The sequence below is a fragment of the Psittacula echo genome (genome assembly GCF_963264785.1).
Source record: "Psittacula echo genome assembly, chromosome: 3".
Classification (NCBI taxonomy): Eukaryota; Metazoa; Chordata; class Aves; order Psittaciformes; family Psittacidae; genus Psittacula; species Psittacula echo.
In genome coordinates, this window is record NC_137736.1 from 51,620,056 (window position 1) to 51,641,224 (window position 21,169).

At 37.9% G+C, this 21,169-nt stretch overlaps 1 protein-coding gene across 6 annotated transcripts in view; it reads right to left on the minus strand.

Annotated features, from left to right (window-relative positions):
* TBL1X (transducin beta like 1 X-linked) overlaps positions 1-21,169 on the minus strand; it is a 197,052-nt gene that overhangs the window by 84,563 nt on the left and 91,320 nt on the right. For 5 of the 6 annotated variants that reach the window (XM_080612229.1, XM_080612228.1, XM_080612225.1 and 2 more), the window contains one exon: positions 6,172-6,279. The exons of the other annotated variant lie outside the window; for it this stretch is intronic. The gene's annotated coding sequence lies outside the window, so the exon portion shown is untranslated. The remainder of the gene's footprint in view (positions 1-6,171; positions 6,280-21,169) is intronic. 6 annotated transcript variants of the gene reach the window in all.

Here is a 21,169-nt window from a genome sequence, read left to right on the forward strand (position 1 = left end):
CTGAAGGGGGCCTACAAGGATGCCGGAGAGGGACTCTTCATCAGGGACTGTAGTGAAAGGACAAGGGGTAATGGGTTCAAAACTTAAACACAGGAAGTTCAGGTTAGATATAAGGAAGATGTTCTTTACTGTGAGGGTGGTGAGGCATCGGAACAGGTTGCCCAAGAAGTTGCGAATTCCTGGCAGTGTTCAAGGCCAGACTGGACAAAGCCTTGGGCTTGTCCCTGCCCATGGCGGGGGGTTGGAACCAGATGATCTTAAGGTCCTTTCCAACCCTAACCATTCCATGATTCTGTGATTAATATGTTTAAAGTCTAGTTTGAGTTATATGTGCCTTATGATTCAATTGCTGTATAAAACACATCAGCAACACTTGAATGAGATTGAGATTTTTCCAAACTAATTTTGATATCAGTGCTCAGCAGAAAAAGCAGCAGCATCCTTAAGCTAACATACAAGAAGCAGCATTTGAGTGCTAAGGATGTATTTACATACCATTCTGAAGCAACTCCTTGCTGTATCCTGATGTGGAAGAGTACTTCTGAACTAGAAGTCCAGAAACTGCCATTAACTAGTATGGCAGGAATACTTGTTAAGACAGATGGTTGTTTTTCTGATCTTGTCAACTGTATTTTATGAGACATATTCTGAACATGTGCTAGGATGCAAGCTTGCCTTAATGCCTTTTGCAATCACAAACGGAAGACTGGTTGGCAAAGGCAAAAGTACACTAAGTGGCTGTAAAATATTACTGCAAACAAATTGCAAGTTGATCTTTCACATATACATTTTTCATAATTACCTATCAAGACAAAAGTTATTAAATGGGTTAATAGTTATTATCTAGACAGTTATTATTACATAGTTATTATCTAGACAAAATTTATTAACTAGATATAATTATATATATATGACTAAAACATCATAGACAATTAATGTAGAATGTAAATATATAGTTCAGTATCATCATTTGCAGGTCAGTTCCAATTCTGTGTGGGAATAAAGCTTTCATGTGTCTAATCTGTTAAGGAGGCTCTCAAACAGTAACCTGAAGGGAAGCTTTAGTTGTATTTTTCTGTTTTGTTTTGGGGGGTGGAAGGGGCCCCCCAAAGGGTTTGGTTTTTTGTGAGTGTGTTTTGGTTTGTAGTGGTTTTGCGTTTTTTTTTCTTTTCTTTTCTCATGGTATCTTCCATGAAGCTATCTCAGGTTCTGGTTGGCACTTTACATGTCAGTGAAAAGAGAAAATGCCTAGCCAGAGTCTTGGACTCACTACAATCAGCAGAAAGGTGCCAGTGGCCTCAAACCAGCTGTATTACTCATAAGGATGAGTACAGATTGCTGAAGTATAAACTCTTCAAAACATGGCATCATTGCCTTCTTGTGTATGAATAACTCTCCAAGTCAGACTGCCATCTTTCCTGTGTTGTGGAGAATCAAAAATATCGTATGCTTTTAAAATTGGTTTTACAATGCTGAATGTAATCATCCTTTAAATATAAAAACTAAAACAATTTTTTTTCTATTTTCAATCAAGCAATGTATAAATTATTAAGTTGAATGATTATATCCAGAGACATTGATTATGGGCGGATGGAACTAAGTAGGGACGAGAGAGAAATTATTTTACATTTGCTTGATCAGATATCTACAATTGTGCTATAGAAGAAGGCTCCTATGATTGATAATTCTGTTTATTAGAACTAGAAGCAGGCTAGATAAAAGAGAAATTAACTTGTGCATGCCTCAGTTGAACTAAGCTTATTTAAGCTGATTTAAGTAGATGATAAAAACAATTCATATTACAGATATTTGGGACGCTTGCTAATTCATATTGTATCTCACAGAGTAACCAATTAAAAAAAAAGAAAACAAAATCCGTTATCCATCTCACATACAACAAAAAATACAAATCCACTTTATTACAACTGATGCATTATTTGGAAGGGTGTCTTTCCTGTTCCTCATGCATTTTCTGAGTAGGTAACAGCCATATTAACCCCATCTCCTGAACCATTTATGAGAAGGTAGAGCACCAAGATACAACCCTGGGAAGTCATCTCACATGTGAAGGTCTGAAGGCAATACGGATTTTTCAAAGGGAATGGGCTTTTCTCAAGTCAATATAAAGGCTATTTTGAGACATACTGCACAAATGATTGCACCCATGGAAAACTGGGTGTGCTGCAGCTGTTTACCTCTGCTCTTTAACTGAGTTCACTGTCCCTCACAGCTGAACCAGAGCAAAAGTCTGTCTGATCTCTCCTTGCATTTTTTAAAGCTGGAACATCCCGGTATGTTTTAAGAGATTTCAGCAACAGCTGGCTGGAAATGGACTTTGCACAATCAGGGACAGTACTAAAGTGTGCTGCTCTTTTAGCTCAGGAGTGGGCTCTGTAATAGCTTAAATCACCACAGCTTTTTCTGTGGTATTCGTTCACTCTCTAACTATACCATTATGATTTTACTAAGTCAGTGTAATCACATTTATGAAAGAAAAACTTGTGCCAAGGTACTCCATTACAAAAACGAGTGTGAACCTGTGACCTTGTTGTGTAAGTAAAAATGTAGTATAAGTGAGAAAATGCTTGTAATTCCATTTTGATTAATTATACCTGAAATCTCACCAGTTCACACCAAACAGCTACACTGTAACTCTCACTATCATTAAGTAAACTTTTGAGAAACAATAACTGTATTTCTTTCACTTGCAGGATTCAGAGTGAAGATTAGACAGTAAAAAGCCATGTGAAAATGTTCACAGGCTACCTGAAGATGGAGATTCTTCTGAAATTAACTGATTAACTGAACTTGCACTATCACACTTCCTTTGTGCCATTCCCACTGCACCTACTCCAAACTCCTTGAACAACAGAAACCTGTTCAGCAGACGAGCTGATATGTTTGAAACCTCTTACACCGTATCCATTTCATTCTTAAATTAAAAGTAACTAATTCATACAATAAACATCAATCTAGTAAAGAGTAATCAGTTTCTTCCCAGGTATGTATCACATATGTACTCTTACTGTTTCTAACTGAACTCTGCCCAACTCTTCACGTTTCCACATCTAGTTTTGCCACATCTCTCTCATCTTGCTTTTTACACTGTAAGATTTTCTAGTCAACGTACTATAACTTCCTATGCATACAACATATCACACGTGATGCTCATAGAGTCAGCCTCTTGTCACCCCTCTCCTATCAATAATAAGCAGTGTTAACCCTAGGAATGCATGGAACGAAACCTACATGACTGTATTTTGTTAAAACTTACTTTTATTAGTCTTGATAGTGACTTTGGCCATGATTTTCAAAAGCCATTACTAACCTGAGGAAATAATTTTGCTGCCTACCCAGTAGAAATTACTAAAGTGGTCTAACATTCATCATGTAAAAACTGTTGCCCTAGCTTGGGCAACTAACCTAGTAAAACACAGGGCTGAAGAAATTTCTGGGGTCCATTCCCAGACACAAGTGAAGATCTGCTAAAAATGATAAATAACTTTGCAAAATCCTAATGTTTTTCTCTGCTTTTGCATTTCCTCAGACTGGTTCAGATAAGCAATTGTTACACAACCGCCTGAGGAGATTTGCACTGCTGCTCCTAAAAACTCCCCAAAATCCAACAAGCAGCTTCTACAACATTTAATGCCAGGATGTTGTATGAAATTTTCCTAGAGCTTTTCTTTGAAACCTGTACATTTTCTACAGGCACATATTAACATTTTCTACCTGACCTCTGTCTTTGCCCTAGACTGGTTAAAGACATTCTCCCCCATGGGGAGAAAAGTCCCAGTGTTACTATGAGATGGAAAAGTGATAAACCATATATTATCACTCCCCGTTACAAAATCTCTGGCTAATGTAAGACCAGCTGCATGTTTCAGAAGGAAAATGTAAAAGATATCCCGGAGATCCGCCTGATCTTCCGAGTGACAGAAAAAAAAAAAAAAAAAAAAAAAAAGGCTGATAATCACTTATTGGCTATGTATCTGGTGAAAAGTTGGGATGTTCTGGCCTTCGGAACAGCAACTCACATCCATGGCAAGAAGGATAATAGTTTTATCCCTAGAATCCTTTCTCAAACACCAAAAGGATAATTGTACTTTGGACCTGCACATTCAATATGTAAAGTTTAGTTAGTGTGGAAGTTCAGTGGCCCAGTAAATCGTATGAAAATTCTGCACTTGGGAGAAAGTACAGAGATGAACATGTGGAAGTACTCTCCCTACTCCACTGCCACCATTAAATAGTCCAAAAAAGGCAAACTGGGCCACACTCTGATTCTGAGTTAAGGGCATAATTAGACTGAAATACAAATTTCATGTTAAAAAATAAAAAAACCCAAAGCCTAACCAAAATAAACCCCTGCTAGGAATTAATTCAAATAGGGCATTTTGGGCTAAATGAAACAGACAAAAAAGCAGACAACCTACAACTTCTGATTCATGTTTTAAAGGAATACAAACACGCGATGCAGAAAGAAAACCCCAGACAACTAACATATATTTTCTTCTCTGTAAGTAGAAAAAAAGCATTTTTACAGATAAGGAGGCCATTAGTAACCAAAATGAATGTTAAAAGACAACTTTAAATTAGCACACCCAGATAATTTGTGCCTTACTATCCTAAAAGTGTTTGCAAGAGTATCATTTCAATGATGCTAATTTTCAATACATTTTTAAACACCAGAGAAATTTAGTAAGACTGCTAGCATTTTGTGCCAATATTTGAAGATGGTAAGCGGCATGATCTCAGTAATTATAGAGCTCTAAGCTGTTATTAATCTCAGGGAAAATCACCAGCAAACTGATAAATTCACTGGGAAATGACATGAATAAAACTGATGCCAGTCAACAGTCAACAAGATTTTATAGAAATTTGGTCAGTAAAACTGAAAGTTTGATTTAATAATCTGATTATTATCAGATGTTATAAACTGTGGTCAATAGAAGCTACTCCATAACAAAACGTGTATACAGCCCCACAACATTACAAGTGAGAAATTATTATCAGTATCATCAAATGTGATTAAGATAGATATAGAACAGCAGCTATTAACAGGAAATAATAATTGGAGAAGTGCTCTACATTTCTCCAATAAAATAATCCAGTACTAGCTCAACATTATCTAAGAGTACAAACAATGATACAAAAGTAAATGTTGTTGACAGCAGTTACGGTACAAGAAATGTCAGATTGGCTAATAAAGGTAGCAGAGTGGTTTTTCAGAATAATATGGATTGTTTAGTAAGACAGGGACTCTGCATTTCAGCCAAGAGGACTTATGAAGAAAGAAGAGATGAGAAAAAAAGGAAGGAGAAAAAAAAAGGGAAGGTGAAAAAAGGAGGAGAAAATGACCAAGAAAACGGTGCATGGAAACTAAGGACTAACAAAATAAACGCGATCTTCATGGTATAGAAATGATTCAAGGCAAATGCCAGTGAAATCTTTATGAGAAAAAGGAATAATAAAACCCACACACGTAAGCGCATAAGACCAGAAATACTACTTTTGTTCACAGCATTAGTGAATACAGCTGTGTAGCCCCAACATTGTTTTCCCAAGATTTCAAAGACCTTGTTTTATCTTGTTTTCTCCATAATTCTCAAAAAAAAAGGGGAAGAATTCTGTACCTCCTTCAGATGTTAACCAGAGTGCTCCACATGCTGTTATTAGCATAGCGAGGAATTTAGAAAGTTGTGTAAAAAGAGCACAGCAGCAATGTGAAAAGGCTGCAGAATACCAAGGAATGTTACATGAACACAGAAAGTCTCTGGTCCATTCCAGCAGGGTAAGAGAGCTCAGGCCTAATGTTAGGACTAGGCAGTACAGATTGTCGTGTAGGCACAGTGGTAAGACAGGTCTTACCACTGATATGTTTTGGGCTTATTTCCTACCATAGCAATTACTTAACACCAAAGCCACTTGAAGAATCATACAGTACTTCTTTGCTTTCCTACTTTATGGTTCTTCAATCTGTAGCTTACAAGCCAACTCTCAATGAATGTAGACTTTTTGTCAAACATCTTTATTTGAGAGAGCTGGACTGTTGTTGCCTCATCACATGTATGCAAGGGAACTGCTCACCAGGGAAAAACCTGACAGGCAGTTGGATAGGAAACTGTGTACCCGAGGTAAGCTCTTGTTTGGCAATTACTTTTGGCTTACCTGGTCGTGTGACCCTTGAGCTGCTGAATGCTGCTCCTCGCAGGCTGCTGTCAAGAGTCTGGGGGTTTGAGTTACCATGGAGATCACCGCATCTGACAGCTGAGGGGGCTGCAACGACAGACAGAGGTACCCATCAAGACTGTTTTCATCACCTCATCAAAACACAAACATCTTTTTGCTTCTGGCGTTCACTAAGGTACAGGCTCCCAGTCAGGAGCTTTGGCAGAACTATAAAGGAAAAAAAACTCTAAACCCATCACGAAAAGAATTAGAAAGGCGAGGGCAAGCCCCAGCGACTCACAGCATTTGAGCGCTTTGCAAAGCCTTGAACTTTTTCAGGAACCTGGAAGAATCCTAATACACCCTGAGCTTGGTTCAACAATTTTCAGCATCTTTGGTCAAGTGTAACATCAGCAAGCTATTCATCCAGAACCACTGCTGAGCGCGGGACTGAAATGCCAGCGCGTTGCCTCAGAACAGCAGGGGGGACACATAAAGTGCTCCCAGAGAAAGCCTCCAGTGGGAATTGATTGAGCATCACTTCTGTGCAAAAGGAAGTAAGTAGGCCAAAGAAATTACCTTCCTCTATGTTTTGGGGGGAAAGTCTAAAGGAAAGCACTTATGAAAATCAGACATGAAAGACAGCCTAGCATTCTTCTGCAGCAATAAACCTATGTGCAGACTTCTCCATGCCTGCCATCGAGCATGATGAATAAAGCCTTATTTTGTATGTCCTCTACCATTTGACTGCCATGTATCTCGAGTAGTTTCATGCTTGCGCATTTCAAACCTTAAGTCTTCTGCTCAGTTTTTATTTATATAATCTAAGAATTAAATGCTGTTAGTGAAATGAGATATTCATTGGAGAGTTTTTAAATTAATTACACTCTTCCACATAAATGTCTAACAGCTTTTAAACCTATACATTAAGGAACATTTTGCAATATAATCAATTTAATAAATAACATATTTAAACACATAATCAGGAGAGCCTTTCATAAAAGCCAGTTCTAATTCTGTCTGCAGTACTACAACATGTTCTCATTTACATCATCGCGAGACAAGCACACCATTTAACCAAACACAACTGCTCACCTGAGAGTTACACCTATTCTAATTGGAGACGACAAGAAATGACTATTTAAGCAAAACAATGTATTTAACAATTCATCAGCTACAGGTCTATGGTTTTTCTGAGTTTGTCTGCTAAACACTGCGAACCTCCACCTACCTGACTGCCTATATAATTACCTATCTCATTCTCAGATGGCATTCTGAGATGACCATTGTCATCTTTTCATCTTATTTTCAAATTGTCTCCCATTTCATCAATCCATGGAGCATGTTATGTTTATACAAAATACAACATACCCAAGAAACATAACTGTGTAAATGTAAAATCTGAAAATGCAAACAATAATTAGAGGATTTTTCTGTTACAACTTCTCCATGTCTTATGGGAAAACTGTTGAGAGTATTATGTTAAAATCATCCCTATTGAACACACTGGCATTATGCCATGCAACAGTAGCTAACATATACTGGTGCTGCTCTGATAACAAACAGTAGGAAAATAACCAGCTCACCTGTGCTGAAGGCTTTGGTAATAGTCATGGGGTTTAAAGGACACTGTAGAATACAAGATACTCATACTGTAGCACTGTAGATGGAAGCACTGTTACTGAAGAAATGGTATTAATTCTTTCTGTCATAATTATACTCTTAAATTGGTCGAGCCATGTTTTCATTTGTTCTGTTTACAAATCCTATATACTGGCTCACTGGCAGCTTTTATCAGTGACAGGATCACTTAAAGGTCATTCATCTTCCCATGTGCTACAGAGCAGGGAGAACGTATCACTACAGGCAGCACTGGGAACACAGGCTGGTAGAGCTAATCGAATCCTGCAATAGGACTGGCTTTGGTTACCTTGCCAGAGAACTTTATGGTGAAAACATTCATACTGTTTCTCTACCTGAAAAGTGTTTCTGTGTGAAGACTAGAGCCAAATACATAAATCATTTTCAAGAATGAAGCAAGGGGAAAGAGAAAAGTTAGAGATTAAAAGATACGATTTATTATTATTTCATTACCCGTAAGTGTCAGTGACATTGAAAGTTACATAGATTTCCCTTACGACGGGGTGAGAGCATACATGTGGATGTTTGTAATAATTTTTTGTGATAGCAGATGCCCCTACCCATAAGGCTTTATTCAACAATAGAAGTTTCTTAAAATCTAAATTTCATGCAGAAATCAGTGTTAATATAAGCTTTGAAATCAACAATACACAAAGAAAATGCTTTTTAAACTTTCATTGGTAATACTAATACTATAAACTATGACTACCTACAATAGGATGAAGGTTTCCACAATTTAGAAAGAGATTGGAAAAAAAGCCGCAAACCAATCAGAGGTCACAGAATACAGCTGCAAAAGTGATTAGAGTACTGTAGAAAACACTTTAATATGAAGTATTTGGAGAATTCAACATATATAATTTATTAAAAAAAAACAACAACAGATGACCTGATTATAGCACCTAAGTATTTTCATGTGGAGAAAAGTCTCAGTACCAACTAGCATGCTAATCTAGCAAAGAAGGGTATACACAAAATAAATCAGCATCTGGAAGCTGACATCAAATGCAGATGAGAAAAAAAGCACATGCTTTTCATCACCTGTGACTAACCATTAGTGTAGCTATCAAAAGGAGAATGCAGAGATTCTCCATTTGTTGATATCAAAGTTCTGTGGGACTTTTTGTGAAAATACAAGTTATCCAGTAGTCATATATAGATATGCAATGTTTGCAATATGGAGAAAAGGAATACAGGTGATGTAGCCATCCCTTCCTGGTCATACACTAAGTATATTATGATCCAGAACAATTCTCTAGCTTTGTAACTAAAGCACTGGATGGTGCTGAGCACTGTGCATGCTGAGCTGCTGGTGCTAGCACATAGTGACATATATATGCACATATACAGTGAAAGAGTGAATGTGGCCATATGTGGAGCCAGAGAATTACAATCATCCTTACAGAGACAGGTGGACTAAATTCTGCTGCAAACAATATTCTGGCTTCTAAATTAGGAAGCCTATTCTTCATGATCTGAAAGGACTCGGTCACAGGAGAATAGTAGCTGGAGCTCTCTTCACAAGGGTCATTTGGGGCACCAGTGAGATGACTGAAGGCAGGCAATATGAATGCTGTTTTCTGATGCTGTGTCTCCACTCCACAGGCGCAATGAATAACAATACTTAGTGGTTTTAACCACTTTCCAGTCTTGTCCCTGTGGGCTGTAAGCTTTCTGGGCAGAAAAAGCTTTCTTCTGGGGTTATTTCAGTGGGTCAGAAAAGCAGTTCCCTGCCCCTGCTAAAATCCAGGTGCTGCCACAGCCCCACAGCACCACAGCACCATGTTTCCAGTTCTCTCCCGGCAACAGCAGCCTTCCTCAGGGTACACAAGTAACACGGGCATCTCACAAAAGGGGGAATGGGAGAAGAAGAAAAAATAAGAACAAGAAACGGCCTAAATGTTACACTGAAGTGCTCTCATAATTAGCAACCTTAAAAATTCCAACCCTTAAGCAAAGATAAGGAAAGAGACTCAAAGTGTCAATTTAGCTCGCGTTAGTGCTCTTGCTATGCCTTGGGCTGCTAAGCTGTCAGGATATTTAACCATGTTTAAATACCAACTGAAAATAATAGGTCAGAAATTTCATTCACTTTCACTAATTGTAAATCTGGTACACGCAGTTTGACTCTGGATGTTGCACTACTTTTGAAACAGAAAAGTCAGCCAGACAATGCAAATACATCCATCGATCTTCTCTCAGCTGCTCCATCGGGCACAATCTCTGTGAAGCAAAACCATGGAAAACCCTGACTCCAACTCACAGTTAGTACAACCCCCCCTGCTTATATCAGAAGTGCAAATTTAACCAAAGAGCACTAACATTGCCCTTCATCCCCACCCCCACAGTGCTGGCTGGAAAGCAGCTGCCTGCCAGGACATGGCAGAGTACAAGTTCACAGTCAGTGCTAAAGCTGCACAGCACCATTTGAGAAGTCAATAAAGTGACATTCTCGTAAGAGAGGCCTGAATTCGGTGCTGCCTTCAGTAGGCCACAGACGAAACACTGCATCTATCTACTCCTTCATATGTAGATTTCCTTTTGCAGGCATCTGCATGACTTTAGGAAACTGAAACTGGGGGCAAGATTTATAGGAGGCATTTGAAATTATCAGCTCTGCAGGTGGCTAGAGGAAAGAGCACCTAAATAGTATAGTAGATTTCCTCTTCATTTAAACTCAGAATAATTAGTCACATCATTTAGGAAGATGTTTTTGTAACTCCAACTAAATTCTTCTACATAGATATAGATAAATATTTTTCCAATCTTATTTGCACTTGAATACTATTTGTGCAGTTTCAACTAAATAATTTCATTTATTTTTACTAAACAATATAGACAAGGAGAAACCAAACTAATAACATTACTGTTCTGTTCTCTTAATGCTGTTCCACAATTAAAAAAGATTAATTGGGTAATAAAAGTACTATTCCCTTTCTTCCTGGCTTTTAAAGGCATGGGAGAGTTTAGATGATAAATAGGCCATCTTCAACAGACACTGAACTAAAAAAAAAGCATTTTTAAGAAATTTCACTGTATCTCTGGGAAAGAAATTCAAGATACCTAGTGCACAACATGAATATTTTGCTTTCTTTGAAATTGATAAACAGCTTTAATATTTTCAAACAACCCCTGGGGGGATTATACTCATAGTAAACCAGAACGACATGGAAAATTCCAATAGGACATCAATAATTATGCCACCCTTCTGAAGAAAAAAAACAAACCTACAATGTATTTTCTAAAGTGATTCCTAAAAAGTGCATGGCTCAGTGAAAAGAACATTCTAACTTTTGCAAAACTTTTGCTGATGTGCTGGGTTTTAGTTTCTTTATGGATTAACATTATATATAAATACAATCACAGTGGTATAGCCACAGCTGTGGCTACCCCTGGGGCATGACCAGCAATTAGTCTGTACAAGGATCATGGATAACACTGCAGTCACATGGAGCCAAAACCAGGAGCACATAACACAGTGTGCTGGGTTTCCACAGAATACCTATGCACTGGAACTGCAATCTCTGTCCACCCACACAATGCCTACTTATTAATATATTTGCCCTAAGGTCTTATAGAGTAAATGAATACCATTTTATGATCAAAAATTTATTCTCTAGACACATATCTCTCTTTCCATCATAGTTGCCTCCTCTAAAGGAAGTTGAGAGGTGTTATCTAGCACCGACAAATGTTCAGATTTGATGAAGGAAACAAAGTCATCAGTAAGTCAGAAATCAGAGAGTCAACTTTGAAATGATTATTCATTATAGTACTAGTGTGAGAAGTTTTCCCATGGTAAAATCTGAGCCAAAGCAACAAAAACTTCTCAGAAATAACCCCTGTCTTCCCAGAAAAAAACTTAAACTACTTAGACTTGAGAGCTTCTCCCCAGAACATGTCAGTCTTTCAGGTACACTTCATAGAGCCTGGGCGGCCACTCTGAAGCAAGTGCCTCGAGGAATCACAAAACCTCAAGTGGAAACTCTTTTCATGTTTCATCTTCACGAACTCTCTCAAAGCTAGTGGACATTGTGAAATTAAGGATTTCAGAATCACCACCTTTTTCATTTGGCTATATTCTGACACCCCTTTTATGTAGGCTTCTCTACAGACAAATTAACTCTTAGCATCCCGGCCAGTCACTCAATACAACCAGTCTTAGAGCCAGACTGGAAGGCACAGTTACAACATTGACTCTCAAAATCATTTACCACAGTCAATGTGTTGCCTGCACAGATGCTTCAACAGCTTTAGTTTTTTTCTGCTTCAGCTGTGCATTTCAATGTAGATAGTCTTTCTATCACACACAATAGTTCTGGAGACAGGAGACAGATGAGCTATCTGCCATTATTTGATGGGCCAGTACTTTCAGCAATAATAATGAATTAATGGAAAGCTTAGTTGTCGGTAACCACAGCAGGTACCAATACCGAAACTGCCTACTATTGTAAGAGGATCTTCTACAGTACATGGATTCATGGTGCTGTATGGCCTACAGCACAGCAATTCTGATAATTTTTTATCAGGAAGACAGACCATGTATCAAACAGCACAACATTTATCTTACCAACCCTCAGGCAAACCAAATGCTATTTTTCTAATTAACAAGTCCAGATTAAAAAAAAAAAAATTCTTTCTTGACAGTAACTCATGAGATCTCTGCTGAACTTTTTAATACATGAAAGAAAAAACCATGTCTAGGACTGTTGTGATGAATACATAAACAAAAGTGTTTAATTACTAAATCTGTGATACTGCAGGTAGGTGGGAAAGAATTATCCCTTTCAGAAGCACTGAACTGTAATCCTCTCATTTGTCTATTTAGCTCTACCTCAGGCAAAAGCATAGAAGAACAAACAGAAAAGAAGAAATGTAGTCTCCTTTGCATTGCCCTGTCACCATTAACTGATTTAAAAGTAAGTGCAAGCTTAAAAAGAAAACCATATAATTTAGATTAATTCATGCAACTTTTGCTCAGAGTAGATCTGTCATTCTAATCTAAGAAATGAACTTTCAAGTCTTCGGCCCCCCCGTTACGTAAATACTGCATCACTTTCAGCATGCACATTTTGGAAGCACCCAACTGCAGAGCAGTACATGAAAGGATTTGTTGTTTCCCACATTTGGACAATGCAAAGCATATAGTTTTCTCAAGGTGCATCAGTAATGTGAATTGCAGCCCGTGACAAAGACAAAGCTAGTACAATTTTCTTAAACAAGATTTAATATGTGTAGCCAGCATCATCAGCTTCATTTTGGATTAGGTGTAGTCTCCAAGAAATTTTGAAGGTGGGATATAATGGGCACCGTGGCAATATAATCTTGATATTGTGGAGGCATAAACTGCCATTGCAAGGTCAAGTTTTAGGAGAAATTACTACAATCGACTTACTAGGAACAGAGATGGAAGGCATTTCGGACATGCCACAGGGGATTTGAGGAGCAGCTTGTCCCCAGAAGACGTTTTTAACTTCATCTTGGGTGGAACTTCAGCTACACATCACAGTAACCAGATGTGCATATATGGTAATTAATGTATTTAAGTCGCATTTTCCTCTTACATTACAGTAATTGTATGAAACACTCTAGGCTAGAAGCTGCTGAATCAGGAAATGGATCAGAAGCTAACTAAAATGCTTTTCTAGTTATTGATTCCTGCTCTGTTTCATGTCAGCTTCCTAGAATCCATCCAACACAGGCACGAAAGGGTAATGAGTTTCTGAACACACACTCTAATAGTGCACACTGCATCAAAGCTTTCAGTAATTGCCTGGATGCTGCTTCCCAGCAGTACTAAACAACTTAAATATAATTAGCTGGAAGCCCTACGGGCTGCACTTCCCCACTGGAACACCTCTTACACTAATCCATTTATCAGGCTGACGGATGACTGAATCACTGGTACTATGGACACATTCTACTAATGATACTTCTCAAGCCAACATTTTGATTTGTTCTTTATCTGGTACATCCTTTACAAAGAAAAAAGGTGCATTATTTTGAGTAGGGAGAGAGGCCAGAAGAATACAGCACATTCATCTCTTCCCAGTACTGAGCAATGTTTTCTTTTATTAGCCTACTGAGTATAAAATGCTAGAGCTATCAAGCAGAAAATGGAAATGAAATGTATACATTATGGAATTGTACAATGCCAACAATAATAGGGAAACACACAAACACTGAAAGGACCTTTGGAAGTTTTCCAGCCATTCAAAAATTTTCAGAAGTTTGGATACCAGGACAGTTTTCAGAGTATCCTGCCTGAAGATGGCCTGAGTACAGCTGCCAAGCAAAAACTTCTCCATCCTACTTACTTCTTGTACGTCCTTCTGAACAATAGGTGACAAAAGAGATCTTAAAGCTGGTTGAATTAAATGCAAACAGACATGAAGTGCACATCGAGCTGCCACACAACTGTGCACTTCGCAAACTGCTAGAGATTTCTCATAAAAGTACAAAAAAAAATTTAACTGCTTGGGCACAGTTTCCTGATGTAATAAAAACTATTTTATTGTCGTATCCCTGTGGCTTTTATTTCCAGACACGTTCCAATAAGTGGACCTCTGCAGGGGCTGAACTTTTGGGCACTGCAGACAAGTGTGCCACACTGTTGAAATGAAGTCACTGTAAAAATGCTAAATCCTCACCAAATTCTTTCAAATAATTAAAAAAAATATAATCTAGGATGTTATACTCTTATGCTTTCTTTCTAACAAGTTATGGGACAGGAAATAAAGAACAAAGCTGGTGATGGGCAGTAAGAAGATGAAGAAAAAGAATGGGGGTAAAAGGTGCCCTTCTTTTGGATTCATTATATTGCAGTTAACAATCCATATTCCGGCTTGGAATCACCAAGCCCCAGCTAGAGTGGTAGTGTTGCTCCACCTGGTTATTACCCCAGATGTTCTTATCACAAACACAGAAAATCTTGATGTCACAAAAACACAGATCATGAAGAAATGACTCGTTGTACTTCCGTGTGAACCTCACTAATATGCTTCTTGTAAAGTCAACGCTCAAATTCTCTTACAAATAGTACTACAAGTTAAAGTTAACCGATGGCCTCATCCTTTTACCTAGAAAGATGGCTATCAGTATGAAATCAATTCCAAAGAGTGACTACAAAAGCTATACTTAAAATACTTAACAATGAAAGGGGTAAGTAAAATATATTCAGCGATTATAAACTGATACAGCTGGTGAATCAAGCAACAGCAAGATGAAGTACTTCTCAGGATCAAGTCCAACCATACATCTCAGAACAAGGTCAAGGAACAGCAGCTACTTGAGTATTACCAAACTAGATTTTTGAAAATGCAATCCCAGGTACTTATACTCCCCAGTAAAGTTCTTCCTAGCAGGTTATTAAATGCTGAGCTGTTTGAGATTTCTTCATGTGAACCCAGGGCAGAAATCTCAGTTTCACATGCACATTCCACCCACTCCTTCCCTCCGGCCCGAAACTGGAAAACTCATCCCAGAGACACTGACACTTGCACATCAGGCAGCCAACTTCCCCGTCATTCAAAGCCAGCCTCTTCCTTCCCAGCTTCATCTCCCCCGTTTAGTGTATTTTCTACTTCTACAAAAGAGCAGACAGTATCCTGAGCAAGGGCTGCCCCGAACCATATGAACCTCAACACTTGTCAGTCATATTTTCACATGAAATGCAGAATTTCACACTCCTGTTTTCACAGACTCCTTTCAAAGGCAGGGGTACTGAGCAGAACAAACACCAGATCTGATCAAAAGAACATTCTGAAGTAAAAAAAGTTGAAAAATCTTCTCTTGCTTTTAGCCCTTTTTAGTAAAACAGACCATGGTGATGAATTTTTCTAAGAAAGAACCCGTCTTTGCCAGGCAGAGAATGTAACCTTACCTTCATTTGTATGCTTTACGAAAAAGCTGAATATTATTTCTTGTTTGAGATAATTCTTTCATTCTTCAGGTAAATAATACCCCTTTAAAGCACTTCCAAAATTATTACATAAACAGATTTGTCCTTTATTTTATGCCAGGGGCAAATATACAGTGGCTTATATTCAAATAGTTGCACTAAATACCTTGGGTTTTTTAATAGAAGCAGAAAAAGAAGCTCGAGGAGAAGAGAAGACTCATTGAAGAATAACACTTACATCTGGATTCACACTCCCCTCACTACCATACTTCATATGGTAGGTAGTGTACACCTGGAAGGACTTGGCATGCTAAGCAGCTAGATACTGCAAAAATGCAGACAATTTTACGAGTGCAAATAAATGTCTGTTCTAAAAAATCATGGCAGAAGTGACCTAACATACTGATCTGCAAACAGAATACTTGTTTGTAATACCTAGTTGAAAATTAGATTTTTATCTTCAGTAACTACTATCTTCAGCATTATAAAGGTACTGAATTTTCTTGCAAGACACCTTCTGCACAAGTCTCCATCTTTAGACTCCTGAGTGGACCAAACCCAGAACAGCTGAGTCTAACCCCAGAGCTGGCAGTGCTTTCAACCAGGTGTTGGACTAGAGACCTCCTGAAGTCCCTTCCAACCTGAATTAATGTTATGATCCTACAATAATAATCTCTCCATATTAAATTACATATGCTTGTTGTGCTATTTACATAGAAAATAAGGAAATAAACACATGAGCACAAACTTGCATAGTGAATCCAGGCAGTTTCAAAGTTTTAAAGGTATCAAACATGAGATATTCTTTCTGATCACAGGTAATTTATGCTGGTTAAGCAAATACTAGAAAGCTGAAGACTGATGACTAAAGACTAAGACTATTTTTGTTACGCTGCAGATTACCTTCCAACATTACCTTTTCCTTTTACTTAACTCACTTGTAGAGCTATAGGAGTAAAAACTATTTATATTAAATTACAGTTTAACCATGTGAATTGTAATCTTCCCCCAATTAAAATGCATGACATGCAGTAATAGGTCATGCTGTCTGGATAATGAAAAATGTAGCTGAGAATATTGGCTAGAGAAATACACTAAGTGAAAAAAAAAAAAAAGAGAAGGAACATGAATTTATCTGCAGTAAACAGGGCTGTGAAAAACCTAAGCCTTTCAAAACATGCAGACTACAAAAATTCTCCTCCTACAAATGTCACATAGACACTGTGGTAAAGACCACTGGCCTGGCACCTTCTTGGTCTGAGGAACCCAATCTTTGAGCTCGCCAGTAACCTCAGCATTTTACCACATTTGAAGTTTTTAATAAAATAAAAGTCAGCAGCAGAAGAGAAATTCCAGAAAAATAAATATTCAAAAATATCATCTCCATGTTACTGGAAATAATTTCTCTAAATTTTGGTCCAGTTGATTAGTTCACCTGATTAGCCTGATTGCTGATACTAGCTGTCTCATCATCCTATGCCTTATAGGTGTAATTAGGTATTCTACAGTGAAACAAAATTCACCTCTTTTGACCAGCATAAATGAGAATTTTGACCAGTATATATGAGAAAAGTTTGTTTGTATAATAATATTAGCATAAATTCCTTTAATGAATATCAATGAAGTATTATCTCTCAACACATAGGCTGTTCTGTACTTTAATGCAATTCTGATACCATAAATAGTATGATCTACCCATTGTTGATTTGGTTTATTTAATCTTTCCACCTACTTTAAGAGGTATTTTAGCTAATAAAGCTCACAAATTTTTAATGACTCTCTAGTCTGTATTTTATAGAAGGGACACCAAGAAAGAATAATCAAGATCTTAGTAAACGGTTATGCAAATTATTCATCCAATACATGGTTTATATTCTCTATCTCATGGTATGTTCAGATGAGCTCATGAAGTATGTTACAAAGCTGTTACCGAAAATCTTACTAAAGTGTTGAAACTGAACTTTAAAAGACCAACAAACCAAATGCAAAACCACACCAAAGCTTGAAGATTCAACTAGTTAGTTAAACTTGTTGAGGAGAGAGAAGGAGTTTTGAAATGTGGAAAACCGAGAAGTTTAGTTGCTTTCCTTTTTCCTGAAGCTTCTTCTGCCTTGCTACCCAAGCATGAAAGCCCAAAGGTCCTGATGCTGTTGCTTCAAACATCATTTCTTGAAAGCTTGCAAGGATGAAAGAGATAAAGAATGGAAAAGTGAAAATGCTTCTATTACTTCCAGCACTGGGAAGTGTCTTGCATTGCTTAACACTTACCAGTGCATCAATTTTATTTAATAAATTCTTCTAGCTCTGTACAATAAATATCATGTTTGTTTTTTCAAATGCTAAAGTAAGAAATTAAGAACATCTGAAAGTGATACAGATCAGGACAATTATCTGAATTACCGTGCAGACTGTTTAAATTCATTTTTATATATATATATATGTTTGTGTGTGTGTGTGTATATAGAGCTACACACACAGAGATGTATGTCCTAACATAACACTACATCTTTGTAGCACTGCACATTTTATAGCACTGAATTTTATGCAGCCGGTATGTGATGCTAGTTTCAGTCAGCATTAAAAGGGGATTTTTTTCCCAGGGTCTCAGAAGTGCAATTACCATTGACTTCAAAACAGAAGGGAAGCGGCCTGCAATTCTTGAAATTATGTCAGTCTTTTCATCTTGGAAACTGAACTCTCCTTTTGCAAATTGAGAAAACTATGAAAAGTGAGAGCAAGTGTTTGCACAGAAAGGTATCTGCTTTTATTGTGCTGCATTAAATGAAACAGAACATTTTTATTTCATGACAGAACATGTCTGGGGTGTTCATGCCACTTTACTTTAATTTCAATTTATGTATATGGATGCTGATGCCTAAAGCTGGGTTGTATGAATATTCAGTCTTCATTACCACGAGTAGCTTTCTTGTATTACATTAGCAAGAAACGAAGGACATAAGAGCAAAAGATTCACTGAAGTCAAAGAAGAATTATTATAATGATAGCAGCTGATCCAAAAAAAGGATCATTAAGAGCCTTTTTGCATCTCTATATTTACAGACTTTATTTACTTTACATCTAAATGCTTCAGTGAGATGCAAGTTTTTGCCCCAGCCTTTGACATCATTTAGGAAAATTCTGAGGCAGGGACACAGAGGCTTAGGTGGTCTGCTTAGAAATTTTCAAGGACAGGTATTGAAAAGTTCAGTCTCATCAGGGTAGCAGTAAGTCTGGCCATATTCTCCATTCTATTCACTGTAGTGTGCAATTTCAGGCTGCAGTCTTGTTCTGAGTGCTTCTTGTTCTGAGTGAAGTTTCCCTGGTGTAGCCTTGTTCCCTGGCCTCCCGTAATCACTCTTCCCTTCCTGCCGAACATTGCTGCCCCTCAGTATCTACAGAATAACTGCTTATGTCAAAATGATTCTGATTAAAAGAAGTTCATAGAATTGGTGTTAAAAAGCATTTAAACTAACCTAGATTATAGCAAACAAATCAGGTTAGGGAGTGACTCCATGATCAAGTAAATCTCATGGGAGCAATGCTGAACAGTTAACAGTGGGGGACAAGAGCCTATTCAGCCAATTCAGCTGCTGCCAGAAAAAAATGTGGGAGATAGAGAACTGCCCTCATTCTTAGGTTTTGTTGCCTTCTTTTCATTATATCTGAAATCTTAAAATTCTTATTTCTGATTCAGGCTGCCAGGTTTCCTCAAAATAATTACCTCTCCAGCAGTACTTGTGTTCATACTTCTAGGGCACGTTGATATGGCAGCCTCACCCCAGCTAAATGCCCTCTCCTCTCCCAACACCCCCTTCAGTAAACCAGCAATGAGTTTAAACACAGTCGTCTTGGCGTCCTCAATTCACCTTGTTATTGCACCTCCAGTTGCTGCAGCACAGATGGGATGCAACATCTCCCACTGTTTGGGGACTGCCCGTAAAGGTGAGCCATATGTTTTGCAATACCTAGAAACAGTAGGATAAGGAAATCTCTGCAGCCTTAAGGCAGAGTTGCTTTGATTTCACTGCTTTGTGTCCTGCCCTTTTTTTCCTTTCCCCTCTATTTTTTTTTTTTTTTTTTTTTAAGCTCTATAAAGAGCTTTTGCAATTTAATTTACCTGGGTTAAGCCTACAGGGAAAAAAAAACCCAAAACCAACAAATACTGTGCTTGCATGCGTGTGTAATGCGTAGGAAATCTCCTGTGTTATCTGTCTGTGTAACATTTTCCCTTCCACTAGACAAATATATTTTTAAACAGTCTGGAATCAAAACAACATTCTCAGCATTCAAGACATTCTGTCATCACTGCCCATTTGTTGCCCTCTAGGTTTCTCTCAGCTGGCAAATATCCCATTTAAGGAATCATCAGATTCATCTGCTTAGACAAGGCTGCAAAATAAAATGAAAAGCTGGATTATTCTAGAGAACTCATATTTTTCTTTCAGGGCAGAAAATCCAGCACATGAGGGCTGAACATTAACAGCAAATGGAGTCAATCTTTCAGACTTCACAATTCTAACTTATTATACTCTGCAAAATCTAATTTTGACTAAGGCGCCACAACATTTATTTTACATTTACCTTTTACGTCTTTAAATATGTTTATTGGCACTTATTATGTTAACCTGTTTTGGAGCCCTAATATTATGCTCATAGGCAATGGGCTTTTCACTGCAGTTCTAGTAAGCATGCTGCTTGTGCATACTGCTGTTTCTATGCCACTTTTTCATAGGGAACTACCAATTGCTTTGCCACCATTTTCCTTACCACATATTTTTTGCAGAGAGAATGTGTAAGAAAGAGAGGAAGAAAACATGCAAAAATGAATAAATTACCAGTTTTTCCACAGCAAGATGGCTCAGGATTTCAGTGAGAGTAGTTTTCATGTCAGAAGCCACACTGAAAAGCTACGCTTGTTTCTCTGGGCCCACTGGCTGCAGCACCAAGGTTTCTGGAGGCACATGCCATGGTTCTCAGTACTGTAATACACTAAAACTCTACACAACTTTACCTTTCATATCAAAGTGTGGGAATACTACTTTCTCTCCCTACATAGAAAGAAAACTGTGGGAAAGTCTGGAGAAATGTCTCAACAACAATTTTCCTTACTAAACAGCTAAAGCAGGTTTAATTTTCTTGCCACAGATCACTGACTTTGCAAAAACTCTGTCAAATTCAACACAGGGTTTCAGGCACTGACTGCACACGCACATGCACATGCACCAAGTTGAGCAGAAAATGAATAGAAGAGGAATCCAAAGTGGTCCTAAAGTGATTAACATAACAGCAAACCTGTTACTGAGCCAGATGGAGACTACTGTCTTCCAATATTGATACTAAACCTCTCTTACACTGTTCACCCAAGTAAAAGTCTATTTCAAGGTGTTACCTAGTTTTGACACAGTGATTAATCATTTTCTTTTACAGCCTCCTCTGAGAGCTCAAAAATTAATGTTT